The sequence below is a fragment of the Scyliorhinus torazame genome, chromosome 1, assembly GCF_047496885.1.
Source record: "Scyliorhinus torazame isolate Kashiwa2021f chromosome 1, sScyTor2.1, whole genome shotgun sequence".
Taxonomy (NCBI): Eukaryota; Metazoa; Chordata; class Chondrichthyes; order Carcharhiniformes; family Scyliorhinidae; genus Scyliorhinus; species Scyliorhinus torazame.
In genome coordinates, this window is record NC_092707.1 from 143,181,763 (window position 1) to 143,204,258 (window position 22,496).

The window sequence follows — 22,496 nt, forward strand, 5'->3', positions numbered from 1 at the left end:
CTCTTTAGGACAGATTTGCGGATTTTAGTCTATTTTCCTGCCCATATGAAGGTGGAGATTAGTTTGTCCACTTTAGTGAAGAAGGATTTGGGGATGAAGATTGGGAGTGATCTAAATATGGAGAGGAACCTTGGCAGTACGTTCATTTTTATTGTCTGCACTTTCCCCGCCAAGGAGAGTGAGAGTGAGTCCCACAAATGCAGATCCCTCTTGACCTCCTCCACACCCAGCGGTGATTCCAGTCCCTGTCCCATTTCCTCCCCCACAGCTGGGAGGTCCAGCCTGTCCAGGAACTGCATAATCTCTGAGTCCCTCTCCTTGGGCTCGGAGGTGCGTAGCCCCTGGTAAAGACTCCGTTGATCTCCTCCGGGGTCGCGACCATCCATCCCTTCTCGTCCCTGACCTCTCGTGTGGCCGCCTGTTTCCTCAGCTGGTGTGCCAGTAGATGTTCCCCATGTTCATAAAAGGTTCCTCGTGGCTGGCTCACTGCTTTCCCAGTGGAGAGCAGGTCGAATTCCATTTGCAGTTTTTTCCTCTCTGCTAGCAGCTTCATGGTCGGGGCAGTGGAATACTTCCAGTATGGAGTCGATCTGCCGCTGCTTGGTCACCTTTTCCTCTTTGAGCCCTATATGCTATTATTTATACCCTGATCACTGCCCTCACTGCCTCTCAGAATGTGGAGGAAAAGACCTCCCCATTATGTTTGCAGCTTATGGCTAGTGTCATCCTTTCACAAAAAGCTTTTTCGGCGAGGAGGGCAATGCCCAGCCTCACTGGGGGCGGGGGGTGGGGGGGGGGGGGGGGGGGGGGGTGTTAATGGTCCCAGACTGTCTCCAACCTCACATCCAGGTAGTGTGGTGCATGGTCCGAGATTACTATTGCAGACTATTCCGCCCCTAGCACAATGGGCGGCACGGTAGCACAGAGCTTCACCGCTCCCAGGTCCCGGGTTCGATTCCCACCTTGGGTCACTGTCTGTGTGGAGTCTGCACGTTCTTCCCGTGTCTGCGTGGCATTCCTCCGTGTGCTCCGGTTTCCTTCCACAGTCAAAAGATGTGCAAGTTAGGTGGATTGGCCATGCTAAATTGCCCTCAGTGTCCAAAAAGGAATGGGGTTACTGGGTTACAGGGATAGGGTGGATATGTCGGCTTAGGTAGGATTCTCTTTCCAAGGGCCGGTGCAGACTCGATGGGCCAAACGACCTCCTTCTGCACTGTGGATTCTATAATTCTATGATACCCCTGGAAGTACTGACTTTCCTATCACAAAGAAGTCTATCTGGGAATTGGCATTATGGACATGGGAGAAGAAAGAAACTCCTTCACCCTCAGGTGGTTGAACCTCCACGGGTTCCATGAAGGTGGTTAATTTTTTCACCATTCCTGATTTAGCGCCTGACCGAGGGCAGGACCTATCTGCCTTTGGGTGCAATACACAGTGAAATTCTCCCTCCATGATCAGTTGGTGGGAATTGAGGTCGGGAATTTCTGTCATGGTCTTTTTGGACATAACTTGGTGTTGTCCCAGTTTGGACGTATATGTTTACTAATACCACCGGGGCCCCTTATTGGACCCCACTAACCATTACCTACTGTTCCCCGGGTCTGTCACCATGTTCGTTGCTGTGCAGGCTACCCTTTTTTTGAACAGTATTGCTACCCCACTCGCCTTTGTGTCAAAGAATGCCTGATATGTCTGCTCGCCCAGTTTTTCCTTACCCTCATTTCATCCTTCGCTTTTCTCCCGGAGGAATACAATGTTGACCCTCAGGCTTTTTAGATGGGTGAAGATTCTGGATCATTTGGGCAGCACGCCCATGGGCAACTCGATAGCACAGTGGGCAGCACTGTTGCTTCACAGCACCAGGGTCCAGGTTCGATTCCCGGCTTGGGTCACTGTCTGTGCGGAGTCTGTACGTTCTCCCCGTGTCTGCGTGGGTTTCCACCGGATGCTCTGGTTTCCTCTCACAGTCCAAAGATGTGCAGGTTAGATGGATTGGCTATGCTCAATTGCCCTTAGTGCCCAAAAAGGTTAGAAGGGGTTACTTGGTTACGGGGATAGGTTGGAAGTCTGGGCTTAAGTGGGGTGCTGTTTCCAAGGGCCGGTGCAGATTCGATGGTCCGAATGGCCTCCTTCTGCACTGTAGATTCTATGAATTTTATGAATTTTCACTGGGACATTGAGTCCCCTCACAATCCAGGTGACTATCCTGATGGGGGGTTTCTCTTACCCCCCCCCTCCTCTGGGGCCAGCCGTGTTTGTCTTGTGGACATGTCCCTGCATGCCCGGGTTAGTCTTTGTTCCTGGGCCACCCAAAATAGCCACCGACACCTTCCTCCTTCCCGCCATCTCAACGTGTGACCTGTGGGACCAGCATTATATCCTTCCCCCCTCCCCTTCCCCCCATGTTACCTGAACTCTCCGCCGCCCACATCCACTCACGTGATCTCCCCCTCCCTCCTGCAACCCCGCCGTCCCCTCCACCCTTTTCCTGCCACCTTCCCTGCCTTACCCTTCAAACCCTGAGCCCCTCCCCCCCATTTGCTGGCTGTTAGAGGTGAAAATATTCACACAAAGGCCTGAGTATAAGTAAAAAAGCAGTTTATTTTGTCGGAATTCTGGGAGACAAGTGGCGAAATTCTCCGTTATCGGCGGAAAGTCCGCCGATCGGCGCAAAAAACGGCGCAAATCCAACTTGCGTCACGTCGGAAAAATGGGTCGATAGTCTCCGGCCCAAAATGGGCTAGCAGCGACGTAACGGGATCCGCGCTTGCGCAGTAGTTCACGCCGTGCAGCGTCATACGCGCCGCACGGCGTGACGGCTCATAAGGCCGCGCTGCTCCCCCCCACCCGACCGCAACACCCGACCGCAACACCCGACTGGATGGCTGGCCGCTGCTCAGCCCCGAGGTTCGAGTCATGCGATGTGGAGGCGCTCCTGGACGCGGTGGAGCAGAGGAGGGACGCCCTGTATCCCGGGCACGGCCGCAGAGTTGCCCCACGCCACAGCCGGCGTCTGTGGAGGGAAGTGGCAGAGGCCGTCACCGCTGTGGCCCTGACACCACGGACAGGCACCCAGTGCCACAAGAAGGTGAACGACCTCGTCAGAGCAGGCAGGGTGAGCCTCCCCATATCCCCCCCTCCCCCATATCCCCCCCTCCCCCATATCCCCCTCCCCATATCCCCCCTCCCCCATATCCCCCATATCCCCCCCTCCCCCATATCCCCCCTCCCCCATATCCCCCCTCCCCCATATACCCCCTCCCCATATCTCCCCTCCCCATATCCCCCCTCCCCCATATCCCCCCCTCCCGCATATCCCCCCTTCCCCCATATCCTCCCCTCCCCCATATCCCCCCTCCCCATATCCCCCCTCCCCCATATCCCCCCTCCCCCATATCCCCCATATCCCCCTCCCCCATATCCCCCCTCCCCCATATTCCCCCTCCCCCATATCCCCCCTCCCCATATCCCCCCTCCCCCATATCCCCCCTCCCCCATATCCCCCCTCCCCATATCCCCCCTCCCCCATATCCCCCATATCTCCCCTCCCCATATCCCCCCTCCCCCATATCCCCCATATCCCCCCTCCCCATATCCCCCCTCCCCATATCCCCCCTCCCCCATATCCCCCCCTACCCATATCCCCACCTCCCCCATATCCCCCATCCCCCACATCCCCCCTCCCCCATATACCCCCTCCCCCATATCCCCCCTCCCCCATATCCCCCCTCCCCCATATCCCCCCTCCCCCATATCCCCCCTCCCCCATATCCCCCCTCCCCCATATCCCCCTCCCCCATATCCCCCTCCCCCATATCCCCAAGTGAATCCAGCCCTAACCTTAACCTCTGCAATGCACGCGCAACCGATGGCGTGCATTCATATACCTGCCTAACAGTGTTGCCTTTTACCCCTGCCACCCCCCCCCCCCCACAGGAGAAGCGCGCACACAACAATAGGGAGCATGTGAGGACTGGAGGAGGGCCCGCTGATGAGAGGCCACTGACCGTACACGAGGAAAGGGCCCTGGAACTGGCTGGCGGACCTGAGGACCGGGAGGTTGCTGATGCAGAGGTCGGGGCCCCACGAGCAAGTGAGCCACCAACAGCCCGTCCCCATATCCCCCCTCCCCTATATCCCCCTCCCCCGTATCACCTGATCACTGCCTGATGTCTAACCATGCATGCTTCATTGTGTATAGCAGGACCAAACGTCCAGGCACCCATCCCCGCAGATGCAGACCGCCCGCAGGATGCCCCTCGGAGGCCACGGGAGACGGAGAGACCCGGACCCTCCAGCATGCGACGCCCGCAGGATGCCCCTCGGAGGCCACGGGAGACGGAGAGACCCGGACCCTCCAGCATGCGACGCCCGCAGAATGCCCCTCGGAGACCACGGGAGACGGAGAGACCCGCACCCTCCAGCATGCGACGCCCGCAGGATGCCCCTCGCACACCACGGGAGACGGAGAGACCTGGAGCAACAGGGAGACGACACCACCGTCACGTGCGGGAGCGACCACCCAGCGATGAGGGGGGCAGCCACAGGCCCCCCGTCACATCCGAGCCAGGACACCACTACCCAGGACACCACTACCCAGGACACCACTACCCAGGACACCACTACCCGGGACAGCAGTACCCGGGACAGCACTACCCAGGTAGACAAAATACCGGACAGTGACTCAGAGTGGATGGGTGGAGACGAACCTCCACCCCAAAGTGCCATGGACTCAGAGTGGGACGAAGAGCACGACACAACGCCACTGCTGTCACCAACACCCTCCACCATCGCAGAAACACTCACCTCGGTTGGGCACTTTATTGATGAGGCATCTGGTACACTCACTGGTGCGCACAACACAGCCGTCCCGGTACAGCAGGTGGAGGTAGGAGCAGCAGAGGGGCCGGGCGGTCGGTGGGCAGCCCAGCCCAAGCGAACATCTGCCGCCCAGATGGATCCCGGGTTCCTGGAGTTACCACACCCACACATAGATCCGATGCAACCACCGACCCGGAGACGAGCGAAGAGGGTGACGGGCGGCTTGCGGCGGCTGCGGTCGCAGGTGGAGGAGTCCACCCGCGTCCAGGAGCTGGGAGTGGTCCCGGTCATGCATGCCACCCAGGCTGACACCGCACGGGTGGCGTCCGCGGTGGAGGCAATGGTTGCGACGGTGTCAGACATGGGGAACGGTTTGCGAGGCCTGGGGCCTTCCGTGCAGGCGGCGTCTGTGGCCCAGGAAATGGCTGCCCTCTCACAGGAGGCCATGAGCCAGTGCCAGCGCCAGATGGCAGAGGCGCTCAACGCCATAGCCCAGTCTCAGCAGGCCATGGCCCAGTCTCTGCAGGCCATGGCCCAGTCTCAGCAGGCCATGGCCCAGTCTCTGCAGGCCATTGCTGAGGGCATCGGCGCCAGTGGCCATGTGCGAGCCGGCGTCGCACTGTCACAGACAGGGTTTGCCAACCCCCTGGGCTCCATGGCTGCAAACCTGCAGACCCCTGTCGATACCAGCACGGGCCTCCAGGACTGGCAGCGCCAGATGTCGGGGGGGCGTCGGATGGCCAGTCCGTTCGCATCCCCCACCCATGTAGAGGCCTGGGGGCCATCGGGCGCCCCGAGGGAGGAGGAGGTGGTGTGGTCCGTCCCGGCTCCCTCTGTAGGGGAGGTCCCGGTACACCGCGACACCTCGGACTCCCCCCCTTCCGTCCCAGGTGCATCGGGTGGGCAACGGGCAGGACAGGCTGGCAGCTCGCCATCCCAGTCGCCCGGGCCACAGCCTGGCCCATCTAGGCCAGGACGCCCCAGGAAACGGCCGCCAAAGGGATCCAGTGTCAGAGGGCAAGAATCACAGGAGTCCACCTCCAGTTCTGCTGTACCGTCTGGGGAACCACGTAGACGTAGTCAAAGGGCCCGTAAGGCCAAACAATTAGACACTGAGTAAGTTGGCACGGTTGCAGGGCACAGATGAGTTTTAGGGGCTAGGGCACGTGCATGAACTCCTTTGGTTTTTAAAGTCTATGTTGCACCTACAGAAGCTGCCTTTGTGCTCTGTCCAAAGTGTGCGGGGGTGTCATGTACGTTGAGCGCAAGTGTGTGTGTGAGGGGTGGTCTTACCTCAGCCCCAGGTGAGTCTGCCCCCTTCCCCCTGGGCCGCCATCAACATCCCCCGGGCAGAGGACGGGACCGTGCGCTGCAGTGTCACAGCCGCATGCAGGGATGGTCCGGGTGGATGATGGTACTGTGGCCATGGGTCAGACATAGTCCAACGATGTAGAGCCAGGAGCTCACCGCAGGGCGGGTTGTCATCATCCTCCATGGCCTGCGATAGACACGCGTCCACCCGCAACTGTGTGAGCCCGGCCCGTTGTGCCGCAGGTGGATCGGCAAATCGTGGGGTGGGGGGGGGTGTGCATGCGGGTGGGGTGGTGGGGTTGGGGAGGGGGGTGAGGGTGTGCTGGGTGGGTGGATGGGTGGGGGGTGTGGGTGGTCGGCTGTTGCCATGGTGTGTGGTCTGTGGCCATACTACCCGATTCCCACGCCCATCTAGTCAGTGAAGCGGGCATCTATCAGTCTGTCCCGTGCCCACTGGGCCAGCCGGTAACGGTGGACAGCCACCCGCCTGTGTCTACCCCGTCTGCCCTGACCATTACCCCCATCCCCCTCATCTGGGGAGGACTGCGCCTCTTCCTGCTGCTCCTCCACTCCGCCCTCCTCTGCCTGCGGCACATCGCCCCTCTGTTGGGCTATGTTGTGCAGGACGCAGCACACCACAATAATGCGGCCGACCCTATCTGACCGGTACTGGAGGGCGCCCCCAGAGAGGTCCAGGCACCTGAAACGCATCTTCAGCACGCCAAAGCACCTCTCTATCACTCCCCTTGTCGCTACATGGGCATCATTGTAGCGGTTCGCCGCCTCATTGCGTGGCCTCCGTATAGGCGTCATCAGCCACGATCGCAATGGGTAGCCCCTGTCGCCCAGCAACCAGCCCCTCAGCCGGGGATGGCGTCCCTCGTACATGCCGGGGATGGATGACCGCGACAACACAAATGAGTCGTGTACACTGCCTGGGTGACGGGCGCAGACGTGCAGGATCATCATGCGGTGGTCGCAGACCACCTGTACGTTCATCGAATAGGTCCCCTTCCTATTAGTGAACACGGCCCTGTTATCTGCAGGTGGCCGCACGGCGACGTGCATCCCATCGATCGCGCCCTGGACCATGGGGAACCCGGCAACGGCAGAGAAGCCCACGGCCCGGGCATCTTGGCTGGCCCGGTCCACGGGGAAGCGGATGTAGCGGTGCGCCATGGCATATAGGGCATCTGTCACTGCCCGGATGCACCGGTGCACCAATGTCTGCGATATGCCGGACAGGTCCCCACTCGGTGCCTGGAATGACCCCGTTGCATAAAAGTTCAGGGCCACCGTAACCTTGACGGACACGGGGAGAGGATGTCCCCCGCCAGTGCCACGCGGTGACAGGTGTGCCAGCAGGTGGCAGATGTGTGCCACGGTTTCCCGGCTCATCCGGAGTCTCCTCCTGCATTCCCGCTCCGTGAGGTCCTGGTATGACTGACTGGGCCGGTACACACGGGGCGCCCTCGGGTGCCTCCGTTGCCGTGGGGCCGCGACATCCTCCTCCCCCTCCTCGTCCTGTCGGTCGGGTGACCCTCCAGCCTGGGCGGCTGCCGCCTGCCCCTCTGCAGCAGCCTGCGCCGCCTCTCTGGCACGCTCCTCCTCCTCCTCCTCCTCATCCAGGGCAACATAGACATGAGCGGCTGCCGCCACGGCGGCCAACATCGCTGGATGATCTGAAAACATGACGGCCTGGTGGGGGAGGGGAACGACGACATGTCATCATTGCCCATATCCCCTCCTCCCCCCAGCCAGGTGGCATGGACTGCATGGGTCCAACTGTTGGAGGCTGGCACCTGGCCAGGTGGACCAACTCACTTGCCCTCCCATCCCCCTCCCCAGCAGGGACCCCCCCCCCCCCCCCCGGCACGGACCCCCCCCCCAAACCTCCACCCCGGCACGGATCCCCCCCCAACCTCCACCCCGGCACGGACCCCCCCCCATCCCCCTCCCAAGCACGGACCCCCCGGCACGGACCCCCCCCCAACCTCCACCCCGGCACGGACCCCCCCATGCCCCTCCCCAGCAGGGACCCCCCCCAACCTCCACCCCGGCACGGACCCCCCTATCCCCCTCCCCAGCAGGGACCCCCCCCCAACCGCCTCCCCCGCATGGACCCCCCCCCAACCTCCACCCCGGCACGGACCCCCCATCCCCCTCCCCAGCAGGGACCCCCCCCCCCAACCTCCACCCCGGCACGGAACCCCCCCATCCCCCTCCCCAGCACGGACCCCCCCAACCTCCACCCCGGCACGGACCCCCCATCCCCCACCCCGGCACGGACCCCCCCCCCCAACCTCCACCCCGGCACGGACCCCCTCCCGGCACTCCCCCGGAGCCCAGCCTACTCTAACCACCACCCCCCCCCCCCCGCCGCACACACACACACACAACCCGAGACACACCTCTCCTCACGCAATCAGACTGCGGCCACGCCATTGCCTGCCCAGAGCCAACCCCCCAGGCCGTCACTCACCTCCACGCTGGTCGGCGTGAGCCTGGAGCACAAGGTCACGCCGATGAAAAGGAGGTTTAATTTACGTCGACGTGAACGGTCATCACGTCGACGGGACTTCGGCCCATCCGGAAGGGAGAATATCGGCAGGCCGAAAATCGGCTGCCTTGCGCAGACCCATGCCATTCTCCGACGGCAGCGGCGACATTACCGCCCCGCCGACTTTTCTCCCTTCGGAGACTTCGGCAACCGACGGGGGCGGGCTTCACAGTGGCCAACGGCCATTCTCCGACCCTCTGGGGGGGTCGGAGAATGACGCCCATGGTCTGAGACTCCGCAGCCTATTGACAGCACCTTTCTCACTCGAGCTAAGGCTCACACGGGTTAATATACAGATTCACGGGGCGGAATTAGTTGTATACTCATTTACATACAATCAATCAACTATATTCGTGTCACACTTATTACATACAGTATAGCGCACAAAGACTCACGAGAGACGAATAGAGATGAAGTCGATGAGGCTTTATTAAGCGTGACTTGTTCCCCGCAGTTCAGTAGCTGACTGGCCTGCGGGGGAGAACTCCAGGTTCTTATACTCCGCCTTCAGGGCGGAGCTAGAGGTCAACAGCCAACCAGGACCCGGGATCTGTCAGCCAATGACATCACGGCTTCACAGTCCCACATGACCCCTAATGCATACTACCACATTCACCCCTTGTTAAAAATGAACCCGGCGGGGTGGTGCTTCGTATGGTGGTAAGGGTTTACAAGGCTGGTCCTGGGAGGAAAACTTTTGCATGTACAGAGGTTTTTTTTTTGTTTTGAACTATTTACATTAAAAGGGGGAAAAGGAAAACGTTCTCGTTACAGTCCACAATATAGTAGTGTTACATTGATGCCACAAGTCGGTCGGGCGGTCTGGTCATCCTCGTCGATCGCCTCGGCCCCGGTGGTGGTGCTTGTTCCCGTGTTGTCGTCTCCGGGAGCCTTACTGTTTCTGCTTCCGCTTCACTTCTGGTCGGACCTGGGAGGAGGACCGATCCCCCCGGGAAGGGGGCGCTCGCGGGGTGTGCTGGTGGCAGGGAGGGGGTGATTGGTGTCGGGGGGGTGCGTGTGTTGCCGGCGGGCGCCAGATCTCGCAGGGAGACCGTGTCCTGTCGGCCGTCGGGGTACTCCACGTAAGCGCACTGCGGGTTCGCGTGGAGGAGGCGAACCCTCTCGACCAACGGGTCCGACTTGTGCGCCCGCACATGTTTTCGGAGCAGGATGGGTCCTGGGACCGCCAGCCAGGTCGGCAGCGACGTTCCAGAGGAGGACTTCCTGGGGAAGACAAGGAGGCGCTCATGAGGCGTTTGGTTAGTGCTAGTACACAGTAGCGACCGGATGGAGCGGAGAGCGTCCGGGAGGACCTCCTGCCACCGTGAAACTGGAGGTCCCTGGACCGTAGGGCCAGTAGGACGGTCTTCCAGACCGTGCCGTTCTCCCTCTCTACTTGCCCGTTCCCCCGGGGGTTGTAGCTGGTCATCCTGCTCGAGGCTATACCGTTGCTGAGCAGGAACTGGCGCAGCTCGTCACTCATAAAGGAGGACCCCCTGTCGCTGTGGACATATGCGGGGCAACCGAACAGTGTGAATATGGTGTTAAGGGCTTTAATGACTGTGGCCGCTGTCATGTCAGGGCAGGGGATGGCGAAGGGGAAACGGGAGTACTCGTCCACCACGTTCAGGAAGTATATGTTGCGGTCGGTGGAGGGGAGGGGCCCTTTGAAATCCAGACCAAGGCGTTCAAAGGGACGGGAAGCCTTGATCAGGTGCGCACCATCCGGCCTGAAAAAGTGCGGTTTGCACTCTGCGCAGATGTGGCAGTTCCTTGTGACTGTACGGACCTCCTCCACAGAGTAGGGGAGGTTGCGGGACTTTATAAAGTGGTAGAACCGAGTGACCCCCGGGTGGCAGAGGTCCTCGTGGAGGGTTTGGAAGCGGTTAATTTGTGCGTTGGCACATGTGCCGCGGGATAGGGCGTCGGACGGCTCGTTCAGCTTTCCGGGACGATACATGATCTCATAGTTGAAGGTGGAGAGCTCGATCCTCCACCTTAAGATCTTGTCGTTCTTGATCTTGCCCCGCTGTGCATTATCGAACATGAAGGCTACCGACCGTTGGTCCGTGAGGAGAGTGAATCTCCTGCCGGCCAGGTAATGCCTCCAATGTCGCACAGCTTCCACTATGGCTTGGGCTTCCTTTTCCACTGAGGAGTGGCGGATTTCTGAGGCGTGGAGGGTTCGGGAGAAAAAGGCCAAGGGTCTGCCCGCTTGGTTAAGGGTGGCCGCTAGAGCTACATCGGAGGCGTCGCTCTCGACCTGGAAGGGGAGGGACTCGTCGATGGCGCGCATCGTGGCCTTTGCGATATCCGCTTTGATGCGGCTGAAGGCCTGGCAAGCCTCTTGTCGACAGGGGGAAGGTCGTGGTCTGTATTAGGGGGCGGGCCTTGTCTGCGTACTGGGGGACCCACTGGGCGTAATATGAAAAAAAACCCAGGCAGCGTTTTAGGGCTTTTGAGCAGTGCGGGAGGGGAAATTCCATGAGGGGGCGCATGCGTTCGGGGTCGGGGCCTATTATCCCATTGCGCACTACATATCCCAAGATGGCTAGCCGGTTTGTGCTAAACACGCACTTGTCCTCGTTGTATGTGAGGTTCAAGGCTTTAGCGGTCTGGAGGAATTTTTGGAGGTTGGCGTCGTGGTCCTGCTGATCGTGGCCGCAGATGGTCATGTTGTCGAGGTACGGGAACGTGGCCTGCAACCCGTGTTGATCAACCATTCGGTCCAGCTCTCGTTGGAAGACCGAGACCCCGTTTGTGACGCCAAATGGGACCCTTAGGAAGTGGTATAATCGCCCGTCTGCCTCGAAGGCTGTGTACTTGCGGTCACTTGGGCGGATGGGGAGCTGATGGTAGGCGGACTTGAGGTCCACGGTGGAGAAGACCTTATATTGGGCAATCCGATTGACCATGTCGGATATGCGGGGAGAGGGTACGCATCTAGTTGTGTGTACCTGTTGATGGTCTGGCTATAGTCTATGACCATCCTTTGCTTCTACCTGTCTTTACTACTACCACCTGTGCTCTCCAGGGACTGTTGCTGGCCTGGATTATGCCTTCCTTCAGTAGCCGCTGGACTTCGGACCGAATGAATGTCCGGTCCTGGGCGCTGTACCGTCTGCTCCTCGTGGCGACGGGTTTGCAATCCGGGTGAGGTTTGCAAACAAGGATGGGGGCTCAACCTTGAGGGTTGCGAGGCCGCAGATAGTGAGTGGGGGTATTGGGCCGCCGAATTGAAACGTTAGGCTCTGCAGGTTGCACTGGAAATCTAATCCCAGTAATGTGGGCGCGCAGAGTTGGGGAAGGACGTAGAGCCTGTAGTTTTTAACTCCCTCCCTTGCACCGTTAGGGTCACTATGCAGAAGCCTTTAATCTGTACGGAGTGGGATCCTGCAGCTAGGGAAATCTTTTGCGCACTGGGACGGATGGTCAAAAAACAGCGTCTTACCGTGTCGGGGTGGATGAAGCTTTCCGTGCTCCCGGAGTCGACCAGGCATGGTGTCTCGTGCCCGTTTATCAGCACCGTTGTTTTCGTCATCTGGAGCGTCCGGGGCCGTGCTTGGTCCAGCGTCATTGAGGCCAGACGTGATCGTAGTGTTTGAGCTTCTTCCTCGAACCCCGTGGAGCCGTCGACACTGGGGTCCTTTGTTGCCGTCCAAGATGGCGGCGGGGGTGAACAAAATGGCCACCCCCATGCATCGCACATGGCTGGGGGGTCACAAGATGGCGGCGGGGGTGGACAAAATGGCCGCCCCCATGCGTCGCACAGGTCTGGGGATCCCAAGATGGTGGCGCCCCTCCTCCCCTCGTGGTGGCGGGTCGCACATGGGGCGCTGGGGGGGTTGGGGAGTGTCAGAAACGCGCAGATCGCCTTGTTCTCCGGGGACAGCGGTAGTCGGGACCCAAACTGGTTGCGCCTGCGGGTCGTACATGGGGCGCTGGGGGGGTTGGGGAGTGTTAGAAGCGCGCAGGAATCCTTGTTCGCCGGGGACCGCGGCGACCTCTCGGGACCGGCACACAGCCGCGAAATGGCCCTTTTTCCCGCAGCTCTTACAAGTCGCTGCGCGGGCCGGGCAGCGCTGCCGGGGGTGTTTCACCTGGCCGCAGAAATAGCAGCGGGCTCCCCCGGGACGACTTGGCGTCTGAACCGCGCAAGCCTGTGGGGTGGGGGGGAGGGGGGGTTTGTCGCGACGGGGGTCCACGGAGCCCAAGGGGCTGCCGCGCGGTCGGGGCCGTAGGTGCGGGCGTTTCGCGCGGCCACATCTAGTGAGGCTGCAAGGGCCCGTGCCTCTGAGAGTCCTAGCGACTCTTTTTCTAAAAGTCTTTGGCGGATTTGGGAAGAGTTCATACCAGCCACAAAAGCATCACGCATCAACATGTCCGTGTGTTCCATCGCGTTTACCGGCGGGCAGCTGCAGGCCCGTCCCAAAATTAGTAGCGCGGCGTAGAAATCATCTATTGATTCTCCGGGACTTTGCCGTCTCGTTGCGAGTTGGTAGCGTGCGTAGATCTGGTTCACTGGCGAAGATAGATGCTTTTTAGTGCTGCGAACGCCGTCTGGTAATCCTCTGCGTCTTCAATGAGAGGGAAAATTTCCGGGCTTACCCTCGAGTGCAGGACCTGTAGTTTCTGGTCTTCAGTGACCCCGGCCGGCGGCCGTTCTGAGGTAGGCCTCGAAACAAGTCTGCCAGTGTTTGAAAACTGCTGCTGAGTTCACTGCGTTGGGGCTGATCCTCAGGCATTCCGGGATGACCCTGAGCTTAATAAATTGTAGTGCACAAAGACGCACGAGAGACGAATTGAGATGAAGTCGATGCGGCTTTATTAAGCGTGACTTGTTCCCCGCAGTTCAGTAGCTGACTGGCCTGTGGGGGAGAACTCCAGGTTCTTATACTCCGCCTTCAGGGCGGAGCTAGAGGTCAACAGCCAACCAGGACCCGGGATCTGTCAGCCAATGACATCACGGCTTCACAGTCCCACATGACCCCTAATGCATACTACCACATACAGTCAATCAATTTTCCTCGCATCCCAGTTATCACATATATGGTTAAAGTGGGTGCTGTCTTACCCGCCCCTAACGTCATACAGAAGTCATTCAAAACTAACATAATGATGTGTCCTGCCTACAGCTGTAGACCTTGAGCTTTATCAAGGATACATTGCATGTCTTGTTCTGTGAAGCTGTTATCAGTGGCTGTTGGGATACTCTCTGTACATACCCACGGTTGGGTCTCATGAGACAGTTTACAGGGAATGTGGCTTGTTCAGCCATTTTATATCACAAAATAGCTAACAGCCATTTTGTGTCTTTTCTGATATTAACAGCATTGTGTATACACTATCTATTTCTACAAATTGCCTCTTCGAAACAGGCATCTAAGCCATTGAGTACCTTTTGTTTCATCAGAACTATTCAAAAGTAGTATAGGAGCACAAATGTAGCTACAGGGCCATCTGTAATGTATATCATAGTCCAGTATCACAAAATGCCCTCCACCACTGAACCCCCCCCCCCCACCCTCCCCCCCTCCACCAGGTACTCCATCCCTCTCGGGAGATCTGCCGCAGCCCCCCTCCCCCTCACTTTACTCCCATTCACCAGCTTATCTGCCAGCATGGTGGCCTCCTCAGCCCCCCCCTCCCCCTGCCGGAAATGGAGCCCTATGGCCCTGACCCATCTGAAACCCCCCTCACTCAAACCTAATCTTTTTCCCTCCCTCTTTAGTGCCGTCCTGTCTGGGACTAGTGGCGACCCTGAAGCCCACGGCGGAGTGGCAGTCCCCTCCTTGCATCGTTGGCCTGACCTTGCTGCATGCGGGGCTCTGCCACATGGCTCTGCCCCCATCCCAGTGTTTCTCCAGCCCCATGCTTGAGTCCGCAGGAACCGTACCCTTGGGGCGGAATTCTCCCCCCTAACGCCGGGTGGGAGAATCGCCCGGGCGCCGCGCAAGTCCCGCCACGCCGTCCCGATGCCCGCACGCGATTCTCCCACCCCCCCAAACCGGCGCAGCGCGAATCACGGCTGGCCGCTGGGAGAATTGCCGCATGGCGTTGGTAACGGGCGAGCGGCGATTCTCCGGCCCGGATGGGCTGAACGGCCTGCCCAACATGACAGGTTCCCGCCGGCGCCATCCACACCTGGTCGCTGCCAGCGGGAACAGCGTGGGAACACTGGGGGGCGGCCTGTGGTGGGCGAGGGGGGTTCCTGCACCAGGGGGGTGGGGAGGTCAAAAGGGGTCTGGCCTGCGATCGGTGCCCACCGATCGGCGGGCCGGCCTCTCTGAAGGAGACCTCCTTTCTTCCACTGCCCCGCAAGATCGATCCGCCATCTTCTTGCGGGGCAGCCACGGGGAGGACGGCAACCGCGCATGCACGGGTTGGCGCCGGCCAATCCACGCATGCGCGGGTGACGTCATTTACGCGGCGCTGATCGCGTCATTTACGCGCCACCACTTTTACGCGGCGCCAAGGCCCGGCGCACATAAATGACGCGGCGCCGCTCCTAGCCCCCCAGGGGCGGGAGAATAGGGGGCTGGGAACGGCCTCTGACGCCGGAGTGAAACACTCCGGTTTTCACTCCGGCGTCGGGACTTAGGGCGGAATTCTCCGGAAACGGCGCGATGTCCGCCGACTGACGCCCAAAACGGCGCCAATCAGACGGGCATCGCGCCGCCCCAGAGGTGCGGAATGCTCCGCATCTTTGGGGGCCGAGCCCCAACATTGAGGGGCTAGGCCGACGCCGGAGGAATTTCCGCCCCGCCAGCTGGCGGAAACGGCCTTTGTTGCCCTGCCAGCTGGCGCGGAAATGACATCCCCGGGCGCGCATGCGCGGGAGCGTCAGCGGCCGCTGACAGTTTCCCGCGCATGCGCAGTGGAGGGAGTCTCTTCCGCCTCCGCCATGGTGGAGACCGTAGCGGAGGCGGAAGGGAAAGAGTGCCCCCACGGCACAGGCCCGCCCGCGGATCGGTGGGCCCCGATCGCGGGCCAGGCCACCGTGGGGGCACCCCCCGGGGCCAGATCGCCCCGCGCCCCCTCCAGGACCCCGTAGCCCGCCCACGCCGCCTTGTCCCGCCGTTCAAAAGGTGGTTTAATCCACGCCGGCGGGACAGGCAATTTATCGGCGGGACTTCGGCCCATCCGGGCCGAGAATCCACCGGGGGGGGGGCCCGCCAACCGGCGCGGCCCGATTCCCGCCCCCGCCGAATATCCGGTGCCGGAGACTTCGGCAACCGGCAGGGGTGGGATTCACGGCAGCCCCCGGCGATTCTCCAACCCGGCGGGGGGTCGGAGAATGACGCCCATAGTCTCCCGATGGGAGAATTGCGCCTCTGGTGTTTTCCCATGCCACCATCAGGGAGCGAAGTGTGGCTGGGTTCTCCGCTAACAGGGGAAGGCATAGGATCACAAGGATGGAAATGCCCCAACGGAAATGGGCTAGTGAGGCCCAAAAACAGGCAAGATGTCAGATCCAACACAAAATCAAACCTTAGATATAGAGGCAGACATGGAAAACAAGATAGCAAACTTTCCCATGTACAGTGTACAGCATATAGCACCCCCACCCCTCGCCATTTCCAGAGGTTTGTGACTTCCCAATTATTTCTTCCCAAGCCCGTTCTTCTACTCAAAATCATTTGCCTCCTCTGGCGTATTAAAGAAGTGGTCCCTGGCTTCATATGTGACCCAAAGTCTTGTTTCTATAAATTTCTTCACCCAAAGGGTTGTGAATCTATGGAATTCCCTGCCCAGTGAAGCAGTTGAGGCTCCTTCATTAAATGTTTTCAAGATAAAGATAGATAGTTTATTGACGAATAAAGGAATAAAGGGTTATGGTGTTCGGGCGGGAAAGTGGAGCTGAGTCCACAAAAGATCAGCCATGATCTCAGTGAATGGAGGAGCAGGCTTGAAGGTCCTGATGGCCTATACCTGCTCTTGTGTTCTTATAGAATGCAGCTTTGGCCCCATTGAACTCCGCCCAGTGCTTAGCCAGGTTGGCCCCAATGTCCTGATAAATCCTGATGGTGTGTTACTCCCACTTAACGATCGCCTGTTCCTCGCCCACCTCAGGGCCCGCTCATTGGACTGATAACTGTGCTGTTTTGTGATGATTACCCGTGGTGGTTCCCCTGATATCATTTTTTGGTTTAGCGACCTGTGGACCTGGTCCACCTCTGGGTTTGGTGAGGCCCTCTCCCCCGATTAGTTTCCGAGCATCTTCAAAATGAACTACGTTGGGCTCCTACCTTCTACACCCTCTGGTAGCCTGACAATCCGGAGAATTTGGCGCCTGGACTGTTCTCTTGGTCATCCACTTTTCCCTTTAGCACCTTTTGGGTTGCGGTCAACCTTGTTACCTTGGCTTTGAACGAGTCAATCTGCTCGTCCTGCTCGGTGGCTGCTTTTTCCAGGTCCCAGATCGTCGCTCCTTGGGCCTCCAATTTGTGCTCCATCTTATCCATCGTTCCCCTTATGGGAGCCAGCACGGTCTCAATTGCTGGCCTCATCGCCGATATGAAGTCCTCCTTTAGCGCCTCCCTATGCTTTTGGAGTTCATTCAATATGAGCTCCATCAGCTTCTCCAATGATGACTGGTTTGGCTTTTGTGACTCTGTTGGGTCCGCCACGTTCAAGTTCTCCTCACCACGCCCACATGTTCTGGTCTTGCCCCAGACTTGTGGAGTACTGGACACCCTTCTTCGAGGCAATGTCCAAGGTGGTGGGGGTGAGGGTGGAGCCATGCCCGAAAGTGGCAGTCTTCGGGGTTTCAGACCAGCCAGATCTATTCCTGGGGAGGAGGGCGGACGCCCTTGCCTTTGCCTCCCTGATCGCCCGCCGTAGAATCTTGTTCGGCTGGCGGTCAGCAGCACCACCCAAAGCTGCAGACTGGCTGTCCGACCTCTCGGAATCTCTCCAAATGGAGAAAATCAAATTCACCAACCGAGGGTCAGACGGGCGGCTTCCACAGAACGTGGGAGCCATTCACCCAATTGTTCCGGCACTTGTTTGTGGCCAACGAACAAGCAGAAGAATAGCCAGGTAGCCAAAGCATGAGAGGGCGAGATAGACCGGGAGAGGAGGCGGGGGGGGGGGGGGGGTACAGCTAAATCTAAGAGGAAGGAAAGGCGAGCCATGGGGGGAGGGGGGGGGGGCAGGAGCGGGGAGGTAGAGGGAAGAGAGAGGGAAGAATAGAGGAGAGCCAGGGAGGGGGAGGGGCGAGGCAGGGAAACGTTAACAAACTTAACGTCCACAGGAACTGAGAAAACGGGGAAGACGGGAGGGCCGCAGAAGCGGAACGAGACGACAACGGCAACAAACTCCGTCTGGGAGAAGCAAGTGACGACAACACCACGAACAGATGCCTACTTATGTGTGTAAATAATTTTGGCAAGTGTACAGAGCTGCTGCTGTTGAGCGGGGGCATAATACCGTCCGATGGCTTCTCAGGGAAAATTGTATTGAATTGGGTTTGTTTATTGTCACGTGTACCGAGTACAGTGAAAAGTATTTTTCTTCGAGCAGCTCAACAGATCATTAAGTACATGAGAAGAAAAGGGAATAAAAGAAAATACATAATAGGGCAACACAAGGTATACAATGTAACTACATAAGCACTGGCATCGGATGAAGCATACAGGGTGTAGTGTTAATGAGGTCAGTCCATAAGAGGGTCATTTAGGAGTCTGGTGACAGTGGGGAAGAAGCTGTTTTTGAGTCTGTTCGTGCGTGTTCTCAGACTTCTGTAGCTCCTGCCCGATGGAAGAAGTTGGAAGAGTGAGTAAGCCGGGTGGGAGGGATCTTTGATTATGCTGCCCGCTTTCCCCAGGCAGCGGGACGTGTAGATGGAGTCAATGGATGGGAGGCAGGTTCGTGTGATGGACTGGGCGGTGTTCACGACTCTCTGAAGTTTCTTGCGGTCCTGGGCCGAGCAGTTGCCATACCAGGCTGTGATGCAGCCCGATAGGATGCTTTCTATGGTGCATCTGTAAAAGTTGGTAAGGGTTAATGTGGACATGCCGAATTTCCTTAGTTTCCTGAGGAAGTATAGGCACTGTTGTGCTTTCTTGGTGGTAGCGTCGACGTGGGTGGACCAGGACAGATTTTTGGAGATGTGCACCCCTAGAAATTTGAAACTGCGAACCATCTCCACATCGGCCCCGTTGATGCTGACAGGGGTGTGTACAGTACTTTGCTTCCTGAAGTCAATTACCAGCTCTTTAGTTTTGCTGGCATTGAGGGATAGATTGTTGTCGCTGCACCACTCCACTAGTTTCTCTATCTCCCTCCTGTATTCGGACTCGTCGTTATTCGAGATCCGGCCCACTGTGGTCGTATCATCAGCAAACTTGTAGATGGTGTTGGAACCAAGTTTTGCCACGCAGTCGTGTGTGTACAGGGAGTAGAGTAGGGGGCTAAGTACGCAGCCTTGCGGGGCCCCGGTGTTGAGGACTATTGTGGAGGAGGTGTTGTTGTTCATTCTTACTGATTGTGGTCTGTTGGTCAGAAAATCGAGGATCCAGTTGCAGAGTGGGGAGCCAAGTCCTAGGTTTTGGAGCTTTGATATGAGCTTGGCTGGGATTATGGTGTTGAAGGCGGAGCTGTAGTCAATAAATAGTTAATAAATAGTCAATAAAAAATTAAAACGTCAGCAGCAGCAGCGACCCTTAGGGGAGTGGGGGGAGTGCTCCGTTGGGAGGGTGTGGGAAGACTGAGGTGCGTGGGTCACGTCTAGTGAATTGCTATTGTATATTCTCTTTTTGCACTATGTTAATGTTCACTCTATTTTTCTGTGTTAGGATTATTACTATTTATTATGAAAAACTTTGCAAAACTTTAATTAAAAAAATATTTTAAAAAAAAGTTCTCCTCACCACTCGGGTCTCCTGGCTCCGAGGTTGGGGGTTCGCTTTCTCTGCTCTTACGCACCTTGCAGTTTGCCTGCTGGTTCACCGGCATCCCAGACTTAGTGGATTATTGATGACGGGTCAGTTGGTCTGGCTCTTTGCTAGTTTGGTGCCCATTCCTCGGGTCAGAAATATCCAAAAGGTTTCCAGGTGAGAGCCACCTTTCATGCAAACGCTCAGCTCAAGGCAGCCACCAGAGGTTTGAAGCAGTGTGTAGAAAGCTGTGCCCTGCATCCAGCAACAGCAATACTTTGAATTTAGAGAGTGCCTTTAATGGAAAAAATATCCCAAGACAATCAAAATCTGACACTGAGCTACACAAATAGCTATCATATAATCTCTACAGTGCAGAAGGAGACCATTCAGCCCATCAAGTCTGCACTTACTCTCCGGAAAACGACCACACCGAGACCCACTCCCCTGCCTTAACCCCGCAACCTTGTAACCGCTCCTAACTATTGGACACTAAGGTGAGGCGGTGGCCTAATGGGATTGTCACTGGACTAGTAAACCAGAGACCAAGAGTAATGCTCTGGGGACCCAGGTTCAAAACCCACCAAGGCAGATGGTGAAATTAGTATGAAATAAAAATCTGGAATTAAAAGTCTAATGATGACCATGAAACCATTGGCGATTGGCATAAAGACCCACCTGGTTCACTAATGTCCTTTAGGGAAGGAAATCTGCCATCCTTACCTGGTCTGGCCAACGTGTGACTCCAGACCCACAGCAATGTGGTTGACTCTTAACTGCTCCCTCAAGGGCAATTAGGGATGGGTAATAAATGCTGGCTCAGCCTGTGACACCCGCATCCCATGAATGGATAAAAAATGGCCAATCCACCTAACCTGCTCATCTTTGGAACGTGGGAGGAAACCGGAGCACCCGGAGGAAACCCACGCAGACACGGGGAGAATGTGCAAACTCCACACAAGGTCGGAATCGAACCTGGATCCCTGGTGTTGTGAGGCAGCAGTGCTAACCACTGCGCCATCTGGACAGGTGACCTAAAGCAAAGGGGTAGGTTTGAAACTTGATGCTAATTCTGGAGAACATGCTTCATTTCCCATGATAGGTTTAATAAGCATAAATCAATAACGTACAGAAGAAAAATTGAAGTAATTAAAATGATCTCCAAATAATATAAATGCATATAAATTTTCCAGGACTGGCAGTTTAATCTAATTCTAATTGTTCATCCTTTTCAACAGCAGAGAAAAGTAAGCACAGCAGTTGTGTGTTAAAATATGCCCCTGTGCTTCTCAAACTGTTTGATACTTGTTGCACTCAAAGTATTTACTGAAAACCTAATGTTGAAAACCTTTCCCCACCCTCAAATGTTCGGAAATTCCATCAGTTTGCTTTGGAATTTGCAGCTGCCTTTGGCCATTTGGGACAGGGAGTGTTTGCCTCTTCAGAGCAGCTGGATCGGAAATGTAGACATTGCTGTGATTTATGATGAGAGCGAATATACCCACCGCACCATTTACTGTGCTAGGAATAGAAAGCACCCAGCTATTAAGGGAGAGCGCGCACTGACTGGCCACAATGAAACAGGAAATATTACTGCAGGGAAACCTTTCCTCATCTGAATTTCAGTGCGGCACTGTTCTGCGGTCCTGATTTGACTTGCGAATGATAGCCTTGCGTGACCAGCCGCTGCCTGAATTCCAGGTATGTCGTGTTCAGGAACAAAGGAACTGACATTGTTGCAGGGCTCAAAGTTCTAAAGAAGTATGGAGACTGTTCGGACTTAGAGACTGTTTATAGAAATGTGAAAGATGTGAAGGGCTGACAGCATTTCATATTATAATTCCAGCATTGTGCTGCAGATCCACCAGGATAAACCATTCTATTTAAGAAGATTACACATACGTATTTCACTTTCTATGCTTGATGCGCATTATGCTTGACATCAGGATTCATACAGTGAAATACCAATGATGAATGATTCTTGCAGTCTCCTAACCCTAAAGCAACAATGCTGTCATTTTAATTGAAGCTTTCTACATGCACCTTCACATTGACTTCATCTCTTTGCTTGAGAGCTCTAATCGCATCAATGCACAGGCATGACCATTGGGCCCTGTTCCTGAAGAAAACAGTAACTGGGGAATAACATTTTTGTGCAAGCAAAGTGGCATTAATTGTGTTCTCATTACTACTGGCAGCCCCCCCTGTCACTCCCTTTGTACATGATTAATGACTGGACAAACAACCATTGGGGGACTGAATTAACTGCTCCTCCAGTCCCTCCTTTAAAAAAATTTCACATGAAAACAACTTGCTGTAACCTAAATGCCAGATAGAAGTGCATGTTATCCATGTCTGATCCCAATGCTGCAAATTCTGATTGTCAGTGCTTACATAAAAAATTGTTGCGTCAGGTTTACAGCTACCGTACCCAACGTTAGTGGGGAGGAGACGGAATTGAATGCATTGCCTCTGAGTTGCTGAGGCCATTATAGAATCATCATAAAGTACCTACATTCAGCCCGAGACTGCACCGACCCTCTAAAAGAGCACCCCGCCAGGCCCACTCCCCCACCCTATCCCCGTAATCCCAATGAACCTTTGGACACTAGGGGGCAATTTAGCCTGGCCAAACCTGGACTGTGGAGGAAAATGGAGCATCCAGGAAAACCCACACAAACATGGGGAGAAAGTGCAAACTCCACACAGCCAGTCACCCACGGTTGGAATCGAACCCGGGTCCCTGGCGCTGTGAGGCAGCAGTGCTAACCACCGTGTTACTGTGAAGCCCTATGCACACTTCAAATTCAAATATCCCATTAGCAGGGCAAGGTGCTACATGGCTAGACTATACAGTACAACTGGGTTTATTCACTGCTCCAGGTTGGAATTTGTCCTTCATAGGGAGGACAACAACTGGT